Source organism: Chanodichthys erythropterus, chromosome 1, assembly GCF_024489055.1.
Source record: "Chanodichthys erythropterus isolate Z2021 chromosome 1, ASM2448905v1, whole genome shotgun sequence".
Classification (NCBI taxonomy): Eukaryota; Metazoa; Chordata; class Actinopteri; order Cypriniformes; family Xenocyprididae; genus Chanodichthys; species Chanodichthys erythropterus.
This window is the reverse complement of record NC_090221.1, coordinates 33,585,711-33,601,742: the sequence shown is the minus strand read 5'-3', so window position 1 is coordinate 33,601,742 and position 16,032 is coordinate 33,585,711.

Below are 16,032 nucleotides of genomic sequence, written 5' to 3'. Positions count from 1 at the left end.
GCTGCAGTCCACTCTTTGTGAATCTCCCCCACATTTTTGAATGGGTTTTGTTTCACAATCCTCTCCAGGGTGCAGTTATCCCTATTGCTTGTACACTTTTTTTCTACCACATCTTTTCCTTCCCTTTGCCTCTCTATTAATGTGCTTGGACACAGAGCTCTGTGAACAGCCAGCCTCTTTTGCAATGACCTTTTGTGTCTTGCCCTCCTTGTGCAAGGTGTCAATGGTCGTCTTTTGGACAGCTGTCAAGCCAGCAGTCTTCCCCATGATTTTGAAGCCTATAGAACTAGACTGAGAGACCATTTAAAGGCCTTTGCAGGTGTTTTGAGTTAATTTGCTGATTAGAGTGTGGCACAGGTGTCTTCAATATTGAACCTTTTCACAATATTCTAATTTTCTGAGATACTGAATTTGGGATTTTCCTTAGTTGTCAGTTATAATCATCAAAATTAAAAGAAATAAACATTTGAAATATATCAGTCTGTGTGTAATGAATTAATATAATATACAAGTTTCACTTTTTGAATGGAATTAGTGAAATAAATCAACTTTTTGATGATATTCTAATTATATGACCAGCACCTGTAGCTAGTTGATTAGTTAAAATTCAACATATCTGTGTTTACGGAAATTACATAAGAAATGAATTTCCCACAAAATAGTAATAATACATTTTTAATACATTACCATAGCGAATTGAGAGAAATAATTAGAATAGTGTTCATTTTTATGTAGCCCTACACTGTCAATAATGGGTTCATTAACCCTCGTGCACTGTTCGATTTCTGGCGACTGCCTGTATGGTCTGGGTCAAATTGACCCTAATTGGATTCAATATAATTCCCCAAAAATCACACTATAAAATAAAATAAAAAACAAACAAACATAAAATCATGTACAAATTAACTTTTAATATCAATAGTTTTGCATTACAAAGAATAAATATCTGAATTTATGATTTATATACATGTTTTTAACCACTATTTTTAAGACTGCCCCTCCCCCACCCATGGGACATTTACCATTATGCATTTATAACAATAATATCTTAGTCTAAACCTAAAGTAACCTTGACAAACTATATATCATCTGAAAGCTTTCAGACTGTAGTTTTCATATTTAGTGACAAAAGAAATGACAGAGCAATAGATAAATAGCAATAGATTCTTCATTTGTGATGTGGTGCCAAACTATAACACACACTCTGATTCTTTCTCTATGTTTTTAATATGCATTTTAAGGATTGAATTCAAATCATATATTAATATATAGTTTGAATTCAAATCATATATTAATATATACTTTTTATAGTCACTGGTGGAATCTGGATATCATCTAGTGAAAAAGTTAGGTAATGCGCACAAAAAAAAAAAAAAATCTTACTGAAAGTTTTTTTTTATATATATCAACCTAAAATTTGGCACAGAACTTTTAGAAGTTTTGAAGTTTTAGAGTTGAACATGTTTTGTAAAATATATTTTATATCAAATATATATTTTTTATAAACTTGTATAACTTTTTTAAACTTTACTTTTGCACATTTTTTTTTTTTTTACTTCTGCTATAATCGGTGAAGTGTTCCCTTTAAAATAATAGCAAACTTAAGTCTGTGCTCTGAAGTATTAAAGATTTTTAACAATTTAAGTTAGAAAAGTCTATTTCATATCTATGATCAAAAAGTGGGACAGACAATTAACAGGTAAAACAACTTTATATTTTCACAAACTCTGAAAAAAGAAAGCTGTGAAATCAGTAAGACACTGTCACTTCAGGACTAGAGTTGAGGAGTTCTGACATATAATACAGAAATGTTTTTGTATTTTGGGTCTGTAGTTGATTTTGAATGGTCGTCTATAGGTCAAACTGACCCACGAACAGTAAGAATATATAAATATTCTGTATGCACATTTCACAACACATCAGCATGTTGAAACTTTGCATGCATGTTTGTGACCCTAAATGAGAAATAGTCTCAAAATTTCAAGAAAAACAATGTAGGTTAGTTAGCATTTCAGATAAATAAAAAAAGAAAAGAAAAAGAAATGATAGCTCATTTTTACCATATGTGGCTGACAAAATATTTTTTATAAGTGAGGAAAACACTCCATAGGGTAGTAAAAAACTAAAATAACAAAATATTACCAAGACATGTTATTATTTTGGGTCTTTACAGTTGCCTTAACCTAAATTTAGTGTGTATATGTCAAAATACATCAGCGTGTTGGCATGCATGTTCTTGGCATGCATGTTCATGACTCTAAATGAGAAAAAGTCACAAAATTTCAAGAAAAAAAAAAAAAAAAAAACATAGGGTAATTGATGTTTCCGGCACTCAAAAATCAAAACGGGTCAAACTGACCCACAACAGTAGTACACGAGGGTTAATGATTATTTAGTTACTTTTTGTTAATTTATGAATGATTCAATATTTTTAAACAAATTGTTTGTTTGTTTTTTTCATAATGCAGATAGATACAGAAAATAATAAATAAAAAATAATTAAACATACAAAAGCAGGTCGTGCTGAAATGAGTGCAGCTGTAGTTGTAGTTTCCTCCTGCAGGTGTCGCTCTCTATGAGCTCTGAGCAGCTCCAGAACTCAACGCGTCTCATGACTCTCAGGTCCAGTAAACAGAAGATTGAGTCCAGACGGGCTGAAGGTCAGAATCATCTCTTCATTCTCTCTCTCCAGACATGAAACACTAAAACAACATCACACACTCACTCAACGAGAGCAAGATCACAAACAGCTGCTGGAACAGTCACATGTTTATTATACATGTTAAACCTTATTCTGGTTTAACTCTCAATGAAACTGTCTAAAGCAGTGATTCTCAAACCTGTCCTACCACCAGCACTGCACGTTTTTGTATGTCTCCCTCATTTATCGTACCTGATTTAACTCATGAGCTCATTAGTAGAGACAGCAAGATCTGAAACTGGTTTGTCAGAATATGGGGAGACATACAGGATGTGCAGGGCTGGTGGTAGGACAGGACAGGTTTGAAAACCACTAAAGCATTTCATCAATACAGCAAAGACACTGTTTTATTTGAAGTAGTTTGCATAATTTGTTATTTCACCTCAATTAAAAACAAATCCTTGCCTCGTGTTGCTTCAAATAAGATTAACACATTTTTTATAGGAAGCCTCCCTTTACTCTTAGTTTCACTAGTCTTTTTTTTTTTAGATGTATTTTTAGTGCAAATTAACATCATCTTTCTACGAGGGAACTTCTTTTCTCAGTGAAGTGGTCAGATGTGTTATCTCATGGTTCACACCAGATTGAGTCTCACCGTGAGGAGCTTCATGAGAGCCAGAACACAGACGGACTGAAGAACAGACACTCATGTCTCCATCTGAAGCTGCATCCACACTCTTCTGCTGGGATTGGGCTCTTCTGGAAACTGGACTTTAGAGAAATGATGCTCATCTTTGGACTGATGCTGCTGCTGCTGCTGCAAACTGCTGCATGTGAGTCAACTTTCAGCTCAAACTGATCATGATGTTCAATCACATGAATCTCTGAGAGAAAAACACTGTAATATTACATTAAGAGTGTTAATAAAACTGTCTGCAGTGATCTAGTTTCAACAGACAAGTCTAGTCTCAGACTAAAATGCATGTTTGAGCTGTTTTTAACTGAAAGCAACTTGCAGTGACATATCTTAAATATGCCAGAGCCGTTGTTTCAAGATGCACACCAGTAATGTTTTTTATAAGGTGCGTTTATAAAAGCCACTAAATGTTCTGTTTTAACTAAAGCCTAATCCTGAATTAATCTAAACCCCGTCTGTGAAACCAGCAGATCTTAGTGTTTTCTGCTCTAAACAGTGTGTGTTAGTGGAGTATTATAATAAAGTCACTTGGAAGTATTTAAATCACATTAACAGTCACAGTCTGTGTTAAAGACATGAAATCAAAATGATAGTTTTTATAATTATATTCTGCATATGGTCTTCTTAAAGGTGATTTTTATAACGCACTCATTATTTTGGTCATTTCAATTATTTTTTCCTTTGTTTTTATTGAAAATAAACCGCAGTAGAACACACACACAGTACAGACATACTACACGGCGGTAAAGTTAGTTTAACCTTTGACATTCGGTTTCATACCATTAAACTCTCTTTTAACTTCTCTCCATTAAACATTTCATGTTTTGAGCCTGGACCAACTCAGGTATACGTAATTAAATGTCCTTTGCATAGCACAAGATTTAATTTAAAGGAATACAATATATATTAATTAGCCCTATAAATAAATTGAACAATTTAACTGTGTGACATTATGGTATCAAACTACTAGTAAAATGTTCAGAAAAATGTCTATGCAACACTGTGAATCCTTTAAACTACGACACTGTTTGACCTAAAGATATCAAACCAACTGTAAATTACTCAGAATATGTTTTAAGTAATATTAAAACATATTACTGTGTCTTATATCCTATTGTTTGCAAACTAACCTAACCTTTTATTTAAGAAAGTTTACACAGCTCTATTCTTGTTTTCACACCTCATCACATGATTCAGCTATTTCTCTGCATATTTTCTCTCTCTCTCTCTTTCACACACAATCTCTCTCTCTAACTTCCTTTTTCACCCCATAAATCCTCTGTTCTTCTCTCTTTCTCTCATGTTGTTAATTTTATACAAATTAATGTCTGTCTTTGTACTCAAAGCTGTAACAATAAATGTTGCTCCATAAAATGCTCTCTAGAATGAGAATGTCTGTAAAACTGATGATAAATCCAGATCTTGAAGAGTCAGTATTCATGCTCGACATCTTACTCTGTTTACAGAGACTCAAAAGTAACAAAGTTTTCAGATTTTTTTGCAAGCCTACAACTCCCTACACATAACGATACGCGATAGATGTTTTTCAAAATACAAACCGTTATTTTATTATATTTCAGCATAAACATACATCGCTAGACAGGTAATGAACATAATCTAGCTAACATTTATAATTTATTCACGGCTGAAATGTTGCACGTATATGTAACAAGCAAATAATTAATCATGATGTACTTTAAATAACATTACACTCTTAGCCCGGATTTTATATTTACTTAAACTATGTAATTACAATATACTTAAAATATTTAAGTTTGATTGCATTACTTATAAAATATAAGTATATTCTACTAAATTGTGGATGTAATTAGAATGTGTTAATAAATTTAAGTTAAATGCACTTAAATTATTAAGTTTTTCTCCTGACCACGCCTCTTACACATTGGTTTACGGCAGGTAATGACGCCATTTTGTCGTGGTGTGAATTCAGTGAATTCAGTGAATTCAAGGAGCTGTTGATGAGAAGTTGGAACATTTGTTTTGGCAAGTTCTACAGACATATTTTTTTTTCCAAACATTTGCCTTTTTATCGTTTCCCCCCCTGAGAGACTGTTTGTGAGCAGTGAAAATCGTTTGTTAAAGTTTAAACGACGGAACTGTTTTCTCCGGCTAGCTAGTGTTCTCTCGCGTGCGGTGGATCACCGTGCATGAACCCCTGATCGGCGAGTTTGACGCGCGTTATTTCGTCGTTTGTGTCTTTTTCACACGAGGAGCTGTTGTTGGTGTGTAAACTTAGTTTGAACCTCTGGCTGTCGGCGAACACCGCGGCCGGCCGCGCCCACGCCCGCACCCGCACCCGCGCTCCCAGCAGAGGAGGGAGGATGAAGCGCGAAAATGGTGAGTGCAATAATTTAACGACCGTGTTTTATTTAGACACGGCTATTGATTGAAAGATTAAGTTAAAGTTAATTGACGAGTTGAAAACAAAAACCAATGGATATACTGTTTTATCTAGGTTCATAGCTTTCTTAACAACAGACTATCTTGTTTTGTGTTGAAGGTCAAGAAGCGATGCTTTGGATTAGAAGTGTAAGTATTGCCCTTATAACTGTGAAAAAGCTCAGCTATTTAAACATTATAGGCTCAAACAATGAAGTTATACAAGAACAGAACAATTTCCTTGTTTACTGGAACATATGTATATTTATATCACACGTTATGCACAATATGTACACTTACACAGCCTTCACCAAAACCCCATATCAGCTGTATGTCATGTGGGTTTACTAAGACCTGTTCTTTGGCTGATTATTTTATTAATCTGCATACTGCACAGTGAACAATTACATGTAAACCATAAAATCAGGTGCCATAATCAAGACTTTAACTTTAATGTTTGCTCCTCACAGAAAAGTTGTCAACGACGAGCCAGACTCCAGCCTTCAATGGTCAGCTCTTTCTACAGTAAACCAGGTATGTATTGATGCATGGAGTATTTGACAATACCATTATCTGATGCATTATTATATGATAATGTCTTTGTCGATCTTTGTCTTCCTCTACTAGGTGACAAGGATTCATACAGGCAAACTTCAGTGAGAATCGTCTGCGTTGAACTATAAAGTGCTCAGCTAAACCCATCATGAGTGAAGATCGTCTTGGAAGGATGTTTGGTGATGGATGAACCGACCAACCTCAGGACTTCTGTGTCCTTTTTTTCTGACTGATTTATGCCCTGCAACTGGACTACCCTAACCGTATGAAAAATACTTTATATTTTATTCAGCAGGTAATGCTCAACCTAGGAAAATGTGAGCTGGCACCTAAAATGGAATACTGCCACTATTGTGAACTCAGGAGTGTGAACAAACCATATAGTTTTGATGCAATTTGTTGTGATTCTTAACAATAAGCTGATTTGTTAAAACTTTTTTTTTTTCACGTTTTATAAGGAAATGTTTTCAGGACATAAAATGTTGTATTTTGAATTGAATTAAAATAAAACATAAAATTGAATTAATGTATTTTTTATTTGCTTTTTTTCTTAATTTTGTAGTTAACTAGAAGTTGCTATAAATTAACTTGCTTAGTACATTGAACTTAACTATACTATGTGTAATACCTACAAAGTAATTAATATTACAAAACATTTTAAGTTAAATGAACTTGAATTTTTAAGTTCACATTACTTAATCATTACTTAATTTTTTTAGGGCAACCAATTTCCTCAATTTTTTTTAAGTAAATTCAACTTATCCGGGCTAACAGTGTAGGGTAGAGTGGGGGGAAATGCCCCCCTTAAGGAAAATGTGACATTACAGTGAAACAAAACATAAATGTGACTAGAATTGCCATCCCGGTTTTGAGTGACTATGGCAGGAGTTATTCACCAAATATTAAAATTGCTCAGCCTTTATAATTAATTAGTATTTTGACTGAAAATATTTTTGTACAAAGGGGGCGTTTTGCCCCAGCGGTGGGGTAAAACGCCCCCCAAGGTGGGGTAAAATGCCCCCTTTCTTTACCAACCAGTTTGCTTCATAGATCAACAGCAAAATGAACAGACTAGTTTCTAAAAGTAAAAGGCAAGTAATGTATCAACATGTATAGGCCTACATATTTAATATTTTTAATATTTATTTGAGGAATATCCAACATATCTAAATTTTTAACATTTGATAATTTATGTATTTGTTCACCACTATCACCAAGAAAAACAGAAAACCCTAAATAAATATTAAACTTATAAATTTATATATTTATGTAGTCAAATATATCCAATAAATGCATTAAAAGCCATCCAATTTAATTTGGTCACCTAACCACCTTCCATCAGTGAGCCAACTGTGCTATCAAGCTAGCCTAATGCTCACTTGAGGTAATTTTTATTATTATTTTTTTTTATTATTTTGTTTAAATATTTTGATTTTACCACCTAGTTATACTGCATTAAGTGTAAAACAAAGGATTTGATAGACAGAAATATGTTATTATAGTAATTATGATAGAGAGAAACTATGCCCTCTGGGGGGCGTTTTACCCCACAAGCTACGACTTTTTAAAAAAATGTTTAATTTTTAAAATATAATCATATTCCTTATAAATAACATATCCTCTCAAACTGCAGACTTCACTATTCATCTATCACACATCACTGTGATATCCTGCAGAACAATATTCTCTTAAACACTTGTTTACTAATATCTGAAAATTATAGCGCTTGCCATGTAGCCTAATCCTCTTCTCTTCAAATACGTCGCTGGTGTCAGCTTCTCCAAGGAGATTTGTTTATCCCCATTGTCAAACGTAGTGCATAGCAACAGTGAAAATGTATATTGACTACATCTAGTGCTTATTTTGAGAAAAACAGGTGGGGGGCGTTTTCCCCACTCTACCCTACAAGTAATGTCAGAAAATATCAGCTCTGTTGTTGTTCATAAATACCAGTAGTGATGTTGTACAATGAGGACATTGTCACGTCGCCGGAAATAGTCATAAGTGTCCCAATGTGTAGTGAACCAGCATCTTTTACTGTCCTTACCAGTGCGCGAATTCGTGTACAGGATATACTGATTCACGAGCTCGGGAGCTAGGGAACTGATTGAGACACACCCTGAGCGTTTTTTTTTTTTTTTTTAATGTTGATTTGTTACACTGATGCATATGCTGCGCGGTAAAATGCAACAGCTATTTTTAGACTTATTGGTTTGATTATTTCACGTGTTGCGCGTAGCTTCTGCTGTTATTATCTTTGCGCGTGAGAGTTCGTTATTATGGGGTGAGTGACAATGTGAAGCGGCACCCGAGGCTTCCAGGACGCGCACCTCAATGCAGTGAAATCCGGTGGTTGCTCGGGCTTCTAACTCTACATTCGTTTTAACCAATAAAAAATCGTTAGAGAATCAAGAACCTCTGACTGCAGCGCACACAGCTTTCTTCTCGTCATTATAGTTAATTTGAGGCAGTTTCCGTGGCGTTATTTGCTCTCGCGCAGATATTGCGTGCGCGCTCAATCTTTGTTATATGTAAAACAAACATGCTTTTTCTTTAGAATTGTCTTCTCTCCTGGTTTTAATGTTACTAGAAGCTATTAACCATCAAACTTACATAACTGACTGTTATAATAACACCTATAAATTGTAAAGAAATTAAGTATCTTTTTATAATAACTCCATGTACAAATTATATCATTTTCAAACTTAGCCTACTTTAGTCAGCCAGCTGTCTAGATATTTGTATTATCTATTTAATATATATTTTTAAGGTTATATATTAAAAGTTAAGTGCTTATTGTAGCCTAAATGCTTATTGAATTATTATATTTAGCGAACCACTACTGATCATCAAATAGCATGAGTGTAATCAAAATGGTTTATGGTCTGGTCTATGTATCCCTGCCTCTGCTGAATTATTTTTATCCCTGGTGGGGATAAAAAAATATATCCCTCCCGGGTGATGCTACTCCACAAACCACCAACAGAGCATATAAAATACCAAAAATAAATATAGCTGCGAGCAGCGATGGCGGGCCCAAGCCCGGTGGCACCGCCACCCCGGTGGCTTCAGGGCAACTGTGCACAGCGGGCAATAGGCACTTAAAACGGTTAAACATCAAAGGACTATGTCAAATTCACTCCACATTTACTGCACTACAAGGTGCCGCTATAGACCCCTTCCTCCCTGCCCATTTTCAAAGGATTACATGTGCCAAGTTTTAACATTATTCTGATGAATTTTGAAGCAAATCAGGTAAAAATAAGAGGGTGATCTCAATGTATGCTGAAAGTGACACATTTTCTGCTTCCAGTTGGTGGCGCTATGACTTTGAATCACAATAGTCAAATCCATGTGATCAGCCTTGTACAACGAAGACTAAGCCAAAGTTTCATCAAAATCAATTAATGTATGCAGAAGTTATAACACTTTGTTTCCCTTTTCTTGCCATAAATTCGTTGCCTCGCCACGGCCAAACCGTTTGAGATATCCAAAATCCGTTTGCAATTAAACAACTTCAATGTGTTAGCAACAAGTTAAAAAAAGCTTGGTGTAAATTGGATAAACCCTGTAGGAGTAGTAGTATAAAATTCATAGCCTGTTTTTTCAAAAAATTAACATTCAAACCAAAATAGCTGACTTCCTGTTGGTCGGAGCTAATGAATGTAAATTAGAAAATTGTCCGGCTTGATGAGAATAATATGTGTACCGAGTTTGGTGACTGTAGGAAAAACTAACCCCCACTTTTGTCAAAAGGTGGCGCTACTGAGCCCCTCCACCACGCCCATTTCTATGGCTTTGTCCATGTCTACTGGTTGACAATATTGATGTGTGTGTCGAGTTTCATGCAATTTGAAGCATGTTAAGAGCCTCAAAAACACTCAAGAATATTATTACAGTTTGACCTGTTGCCATGGCAACAATATTTCAAATATCAAAAATCCTGTCATAGGTCTACATCTGCTGTGTATTGACATTACACTGATGAAGTTTGAAGCAAATCAGGTAAAAATAAGAGGGTGATCTCAAAGCATTTTAAAAGTGATACACTTCTTGCTGCCATTTGGTGGCGCTATAACTTTGACTCACAATAGTTACATCCATGTGATCAGACTACTACAACCAACACACTCCTGAAGTTTCATAAACATCAATCAATGTATGCAGAAGTTATAACACATTTCCTGTTTCCCTTTTCTCGCCATAAATTCGTTGCCTCGCCACGGCCAAACCGTTTGAGATATCCAAAATCCGTTTGCAATTAAACAACTTCAATGTGTTCGCAACAAGTTAAAAAAAGCTTGGTGTAAATTGGATAAACCCTGTAGGAGTAGTAGTATAAAATTCATAGCCTGTTTTTTCAAAAAATTAACATTCAAACCAAAATAGCTGACTTCCTGTTGGTCGGAGCTAATGAATGTAAATTAGAAAATTGTCCGGCTTGATGAGAATAATATGTGTACCGAGTTTGGTGACTGTAGGAAAAACTAACCCCCACTTTTGTCAAAAGGTGGCGCTACTGAGCCCCTCCACCACGCCCATTTCTATGGCTTTGTCCATGTCTACTGGTTGACAATATTGATGTGTGTGTCGAGTTTCATGCAATTTGAAGCATGTTAAGAGCCTCAAAAACACTCAAGAATATTATTACAGTTTGACCTGTTGCCATGGCAACAATATTTCAAATATCAAAAATCCTGTCATAGGTCTACATCTGCTGTGTATTGACATTACACTGATGAAGTTTGAAGCAAATCAGGTAAAAATAAGAGGGTGATCTCAAAACATTTCAAAAAGTGATACACTTCCTGCTGCCAGTTGGTGGCGCTATAACTTTGACTCACAATAGTCACATCCATGTGATCAGACTCCTATAACGAACACACTCGTGAAGTTTCATAAAGATCAATATATGTATTAAGACGTTATAACACATTTCCTGTTTCCTTTTTCTCGCCATAAATTCGTTGCCTCGCCACGGCCAAACCGTTCGAGATATCAAAAATCCCCTGGCAATTTTTAATCATCAGTGTCTTGACTTCATGCTGACCGAGTTTGGTGGCGATCGGATTAATCGTCTAGGAGGAGTATATCAAATTCCAGAGCATGCGTTTTTCAAACAACCCTTAATAGCTGACTTCCTGTTGGCGTGGCGATTAACTTAGAGCGCGAAAGTTGTTCGGCCCGATGAGGTCTATATGTGTACCGAGTTTCATACTAATACGTGCAAGCATGTTTAATATATGGACCAAATTTTCAGACTTTTTTCAAGGGGGCGCTGTCGAGCCCCCCTGCCACGCCCGGGTACCAGCCTCTCCGGCGTCCTAATGGCCGCGGATTCCAATGTGTGTGCCAATTTTCAAGAGTTTTTGAGCATGTTAAGGCCCCCAAAAAGCCCCGGAAGACGGAAAAAAAAAAAAAAAAAAAAAAAAAATAATAATAATAATCCTTAGAAGAACAAGAGGGCCCTGCGCGAATTTTCGCTTGGGCCCTAAAAATCGTTTTTTTAAAACATTGTCAAATAAAACGCTGCGTTTATATAGAACTGTCTCGTTACGACACAACAAACGGGACACTTTTCAGAGGCGCATTCTGACTTCGCCTCAGCGCCAGGCGCAAGTCAAACGAGCGCGGAAAAGGTGCAGGTGATGACGAGGGAGCTTTAGTTGAACAACAGTGTACAGATGAGATGTTGTCAGGCTATGTCGGTAAAACTCAGAAAAAATAACACGACTGTCCAATCAGTCGTTATACTGTGCTCGTGGCGCGCACTCAAGAATTGCATGCGCAAATGCGCCGGCGCGCGCTGCATAATTACTTTATTATTGCTAAAATAAAGCGCCAAAGAAACTACGAGCAATGACCGTCGTTTGAAAATGAAATTGCCAAACATGCAATTAAAGCTGCCTCAAAACTGTGCATGCATGCATGTATTTGTTGACGTGGTTTTAAAGCTATTGTTAACCAATTTGTTGGTCTTACTGTCTTAAAAATGCACATATGTACACCAGGGGAATCTAAATTTTCTCGGGGGAGCATGCCCCCGTGCCCCCCTAGGAAACTACATTTTATGACCTCTGTAATTATGAAACCCAGCGTACATGTTCTATAAATTCTATCTAATGAAATCTGAGGTAAACGTGTATTTCTAAAAATGTGCGCACTTTGAGAGTAAAAGTTTGTAGGCTATATGTAGTATGCACTGTGATCAAAAATAAATGGGACCAAACGCGATTGAATGTAAAGGTTTGTGTCTCGTTATTCTATTAATAACTACCGATTGATTTTGCATTTCTATAAAATATAATATAGCGGCCCCCTAATTTTTAGATGGGGCCCCCCAAAAAATAAAATTCTGGCTACGCCACTGTATTGCACATATTTGATTGTATTTTAGTCAATGTTCCTGCAGCTCCAGAGAGATCAGTCACATGACATTGATCAGGTGATTGTGTTCAGATCTGAACGATCATGAGAAAAGATGAAACGACTCAAATCACTCACTTCCAGCAGAACAACTGTTACTGAGATGAACATGAATGAATAAATGAATTAATGAATGAATGGAGAACTTCAGATGTTAAAGACCTACATGTTCGACACAGGATAGAAAACTGCATTTCACATTCCCTTTTAACATTCCACATGATTTTAGGAACATTATCTGAGAGCCGAGATTAGATCCAGAGTCTGTCAGATACGTGTCTTCTGTTGAACTCTGATTCTGTGACTGTTTGTGAAATTGATCTATTTATGATCTTTATTATAGATATTTCTGTGTGTGTGTGTGTGTGTGTGTGTGTGTTTTGTTCTTCAGGTCTGGAGTTTAACTGCAGGTTTAATCAGGCAGATCCCTGTTACGCAGCTCTGGGACACAAACTCAATCTGAAGATGGTGGATGCTAGTATTTATCACCTGAAGATATACAAGAGAATAAACAACAACCATGATGATCAAGCGTGTAGAGTAAAGAATGACGAGATAAGGGAATGTGATTTTTTTAATAACAGAGATGAAGTGACATTCATTAATGGGACTCTGATAATAAACCGTGTGATCAGAGCAGATTCAGGGATTTACACTTTAATACTCATGAACTCAGATGGCTCATTTACATACACAGATCTTCAAGTGAATGTTGAAGGTACAGTAACTCTTATCAGACTCATTACAATCTCATGATCACCAAAGATCTCACTCTCATGAAAATGATTCAGTTGAATCTCTGTGAAGGTTTTTTCATGCAGCTCATTATTGAACATCTTAAAGAATTCCATCAAAAGCAACTGAACTTTTGTTTCTGTTTTAGATTTTTTTATTTGTCAGATATTTATTTACAGTATTTAGGATCTGTTTTAAAAACAAAACATGTTTGTTTGAATGTGTCTGTTTATCATGTGACTGTCATGTGTCCCTCCCTCCAGCTCCTATTGGCTCAGTGAATGTGTCAATCAGCTGCTCCTCCAATGGGATGAAGTCAGTGTCCTGCTCCTCTGACGGGGATCAGCTCATCTACAGCTGGACTCTGAATGGAGAATCACTGATGGATGGAAACACCACCATTGAGCTGAATGAGGAAACGGATGGAAACATCATTTGTAGTGTGAAGAACCACGTCAGTGATGGAGAGAAGAACATTACAGTAAAACACTGTCCTGGTGAGATTATTTCTGTTCAACTAAAGATACCAACAACACAACATTGATTATTGATTGATGTGTTTTCAGTGTGTTCAGAGTCTGTGGTGTTTGTGCTGGTCTGGAGTTTTCAGCTGATGGTTCTGTTTGGTCTGTTAGGAGGTTTTCACATCTACATGAGACACACGTCAGGTCAGAGACATTTATGATCATCATTATGGATTTGACATGCAAATATTAAGAGTGTGAAGATGATGATCATGTGATGCTTTTAGGAAAGAAACAGGAAGATCAAAAAGTGAGAATGAGAAGATTTAGAGAAGGACATGAACACACAGCAGAAGATTCATGAGAGCAGCAGCAGATCTCATTACATCTATGAGAAATCCTCTCCTTCTGCTTTCAGGCGAACAATTGTAAGTTCAGATGACGGCAACTTTGGATCGACATGCAAAACTTTCAGATATTATCTTATAATATTTTAATATTATCCTTTTATTGTAATCGTTCAGAGCACAAGTTGTAATTTCTGCCTAACATGAACGCTGTGTCTGCTTCACTGAAAACATGAAGTTAACTAATGAACATGTATTATATTATAGCTGTATATTACTGCCATATGGATATTACTGTGACACACTCATCTCTGGCTGATAACAGAATATTTCCTCAATTATAACATTAAAACAAGCATTTTCTGTAAAGCTGCTTTGAAACAACATGTATTGTGAAAAGTGCTATAAAAATATATTTGAATTGAAAACGCTTGAATTCAAAACTGTTCCTCTTGATCTGTGTGTGTTTGTGGTGTCTGCTGTTTTGCTGTTCATGCTTTTAAACTTCTGCTTGAATTTGCAGTTTTTTTTTTTATTATTATGTTTAAGTGTTTAGCCACATTCATGCATTTATCTTTACTAGATCTTTGTGACTATAGAATATTCATAACTATTCTTTAAGAACCGTAAATTGAGTTTGTTGAAATTAAACTTTTTGGGTTTGAGTTAAATGAAAATAAAACTATTTGAAATTAAACTTTTTTGCAGTCAATTTATTTAATATTTTCATATTAAGTCACAGACAGTGCACATTAAACAAATTATTAAGTTTGACAGAATTAAAATTGCACTACAGAGCTTTAGCTTCTCTATCGGCATCTGTGTATGAAATATAATATTGCATGTCGTGTGGAGTAGTTTGAAGTCAGTATGGATGAATCTGAAACAGAACGATATCGTCCGCTGGTGTGGACACTAATATAGTTATCTTTATAGTTATTGTTCTTGGTGTGTATGTGCCTTTAGACTATTAAAATTGTCACCACATTTTATGCAAACATTCCAAAAACATTTAACAAATATTAATAACACCATTAAAGATGTTTTGAGAATGTTGTTTTAAGAATGTTTTCTCTCAATGTTATTAGAATGTTCATTACGTAAAAATAACATTGTAAGGGTGTTCCATGAACGTTGTTCTCACAACATTTTCTCTCTATATTAGGAGAACATTCATTAATTAATTACATTGTAAGGATATGAACATTTTATTATAGCAGAAAACATTTAGCAAATATTAATAAATCATAAAGATGTTCTGAGAATGTTGTTCTAAGCAGGGGCGGATCTAGAAAATTATTTATAGAGTGGCAAAGGGGTGGCATGAGGTCTATGAGGGGTGGCAACACCAAAGCAAGCGCCCATGGAGAGTTTTTGGAGATTTATGGCCTGACATACACAATTGTGTTCACAAATATTGCATTACCACAAAATAATCATCTATACAGTTTAAAATGGAAAATAAATAACAAGATTTCAATATCTATCATGGCACTACATGAAAAACATCAACAGATTATTATTTTGAGCTTGTATCATTAAAGATGAGCAGTGTTATAAATATTACAGGCTACTTCGATGGTATAAATCATGTTTTAGTGCAAGTTAAAGAGCAACAAAAACATTTGAATTTCCACAGTTTTTAAAGGATTAGTTCACTTTTAAATGAAAATGACCCCATGCTTTACTCACCCTCAAGCCATCAAAGGTGTACATGACTTTCTTCCTTCTGATGAACACAATCTGAGATATTTTAATATCCTGATG